Below are 3325 nucleotides of genomic sequence, written 5' to 3' on the forward strand. Positions count from 1 at the left end.
TTCCAGATGTGTTTGTATTCTTCCAGGCCCAGTGGAAAGCATCCTTCAGCCCCTCCACTCCAGGGAACAGAGGGGATGCCTGACATTGGGACATAAAGAAGATGTGAAAGGGAAGACATGAGCAGGATGCCTGAATTTCTCAGTTAGATTCATGTACCTCTCAGCCAGCACTGATTGAATAGCCACTTTGCTGCTAAAGAAGGCAATTCAGGCAATTTATGGTTAAATAAACATGCTTTGCAAGCAGATTTAAGTCCCAGCTCTGCCATTTACAAGCTGTGTGGTTTAGGTTAAGCTTCTACCTCTACTTCCTCATCTGTTAAATAGGATAATAATAGCTCCTCTCAGGGTCATTGTGAGTGTTTGAATGACCCTGAGGTCATTCTAGGGCTACTGCCACAGCAGATAATAGGTATAAGGTGCCTCTTCTTCTTGTTTTCAATTTTGAATATGGAATGCTTCACGAATTTGCATGTCATCCTTGTGCAGGGGCCATGATAATCTTCTCTGTAACATTCCAATTTTAGTATATGTGTTGCTGAAGCCATCACTGGTGCCTATTCTTGTAAGAGACTATGACTTACAGGCTGTGGGGGTTTGTGTATGTGTGTGTGTATCTGTGTGTGTGTATACGGGTGCATGCAAATACGATTTTGATAGAAACAGGCCTCAAGAAACAAAGACAACGTAGGCAACACAGGCAGGGAATTTTTGGTGAAAAAGTAATGATTAAAACCTAGAGAAGGAGCAGCTCTTCAGACAAGACAGGTCAGAGGGAACTTCATGGTGGGAGAGACACTGAGTTACCAGAGGGTCGGAGGTATGTTATTGGACCAGCAGTGTGCCCGCCTCATGCCTGTGGGCTGGCAGAAGGCCTTAGGCCAGCTTTTAGGAAAAGGTGGTTTAGTCTGGAAAGGTGGCCTGGGGCCATGGGGCAGTGTCAAGGTTTGGTAGCCTCTACAGATGGGGAATTTTGTTGGCATACCATACTCCACGTGGAGCATTTGTTAAACAGCTAATCTAGCCCCAGCAAAATGTGGCTGCCTAAAGTGACAAAAAGAATAGATACATTTTGAGTGAGTTTAATGGGTTTTCCTGCTCAGTTCTCTACTTTCAAAAGGCCTACCTCACACATATAGTGATTAGCCAGTTTATGAATTTCTTGCATTAAACAGTTTTTATAACAAATTCAAAAATTCACAAAATTAGACAGAATAGTATAATGAACTCTCATGTCCCTATTACCCACACATAAAATAAACTCACAGCCACTTTCATTTCATCTGTACCCCTCCCGCATCAGAGTATTTAACACACATCCCCTAAATAATGTCATCTGTAAATATTTGTGTATGCTTTTCTAAATGTTGAGCTTTTTAAAAAGTACAATCTTAACATCATTATTGCATTGAAAAAAATTAGTAAGTTCTTAATATCATCAAATATCCAGTGTTCACATTTCCACAATTGTCTCCTATTTTTTTCCAGTTGAATTAGGATCTAAATAAGATTCACGCATTGCAAAAAATTGCTATTTCTCTTTGTGTCCTCAATTTATAGATTCCCCTGCCTTTTTTTTTTTTTTTTTACTACTTTATAATTCATTTGTTGAAGAGATCAGGTCATTTCCTATTTTCTAGATAGGACTGCATCCCTCTGGTATCATTTACCTTGCTCCTTTGTCCCCTATATTTCCCATAACGTAGCAGCTAGATCTAGTGACTTGTTGGTCTAATTCAGATTTGTTTCTTTCTTTGCAAGACTACATTGTAAGTATTGTCATGCACTTCTATCGGCCAGCACATATGACTGGTTGTCTCTTTTTGTGATGTAACAGCCATTAATAATCATCGTCCAGATTCATGATTTCATTTGGGGATTTGCAAAATGGTGGCATTCTAATTCGATTATTCCTTCCTCATTTATTACTTGGACTATTTCTGTAGAGAGAATTGTTTCCTCATCACCCATTTAGTTAACTTATGATATAGTTTAATCAGGAAAAACAGGTTAAATGTTTCTTTCCCTATACTTACCTGCATTCAGAATAGTGGGTTGGTTCCCTTATATCCTCCAGAGGTGACCAATGAGGTTTTTTGTTTTATGGTATCATTAGGAAGGAACTCATGAATTTTAACATATTCCATGTGTTTCATTCCACTGCAGTTGTTTTTCTCTTTGTGCTCAGATTTTCTCATCTCTGGCAGGTGAGAACCTCTAAATTGCTTCCTGAGTTCTGACATGGCCATGACCCCAGTCATCATCTTCTGGAAAAAAAAGGTATCCAAGATTGGAAATGGAAATCTCTCTTAAAGAGAAAATATATTATGAGTTTATACTGATACTTTCAGTCCAAATTTAAGATTACAGGGCTTTGCTTAACTCTTCAGTTCTATTTCTTTTATTTTTTAATTTTTATTTTTTTGCCTAATAATTTTTTTAATTTAAATTCAATTAGCCCAAGTATAGTACATCCTTAGTTTTTGATTTAATGTTCAATGATACATTAGTTGAATATAACACCCAGTGCTCATCATATCACATGCCCTCTCTAATGCCCATCATCCAGTTACCCCATCCCCCACCCACCTCCCTTTCGCAACTCTCAGTATTTTTTTTTATTTTTAAATTAAAAAATTTTTTTCTTTATTATGTTATGTTAATCACCAAACATTACATCATTAGTTTTTGATGTAGTGTTCCATGATTCATTGTTTGTGTATAACACCCAGTGCTCCATTCAGTATGTGCCCTCTTTAATACCCATCACCAGGCTAACCCATCCCCCCACCCCCCTCCCCTCTAGAACCCTCAGTTTGTTTCTCAGAGTCCATCGTCTCTCATGGTTCGTCTCCCCCTCCGATTCCCCCCCTTCATTTTTCCCTTCCTATTATCTTTTTCTTTTTTTTTTTAACATATAATGTATTATTTGTTTCAGAGGTACAGGTCTGTGATTCAACAGTCTTACACAATTCACAGCGCTCACCATAGCACATACCCTCCCCAATGTCTATCACCCAGCCACCCCATCCCGCAACCCTCAGTATTTTGAATCTTTTCCTCTTATGGGAAAAGATCTTGGCTCTTAATGACAATAGTGTAATTGCTTAGTTGCTTTATCCTATTGCATAGATTTTGGAAAAATAATACCAAAATATGATTAGTGAAAATAGTTATTATTATTATTATTATTGCAGTTCTTAGATCTATCTTACTAGAGACATACAGCTGAATTGTTGTATTTTGAAACCATTTAAAATAATATACCTCTGCCTCATAGGCCTATTTATTTTATTTTGTTCTTATTTTAGGCATTGTTTTTTTT

The 3325-nt window shown here is 37.5% G+C and overlaps 1 non-coding gene across 1 annotated transcript; it reads right to left on the reverse strand.

Annotated features, from left to right (window-relative positions):
* Positions 1 to 444: 444 nt before the first annotated feature.
* Positions 445 to 551, reverse strand: LOC114219433 (U6 spliceosomal RNA). Its single transcript, XR_003611373.1, has one exon. It is a non-coding gene; the product is annotated as a U6 spliceosomal RNA (small nuclear RNA).
* Between the last annotated feature and the right edge of the window lie 2774 nt (positions 552 to 3325).

Source organism: Eumetopias jubatus, unplaced genomic scaffold, assembly GCF_037043125.1.
Source record: "Eumetopias jubatus isolate StellerSeaLion01/CBP00866 unplaced genomic scaffold, mEumJub1_p1.0 scaffold_13, whole genome shotgun sequence".
Lineage (NCBI taxonomy): Eukaryota > Metazoa > Chordata > Mammalia > Carnivora > Otariidae > Eumetopias > Eumetopias jubatus.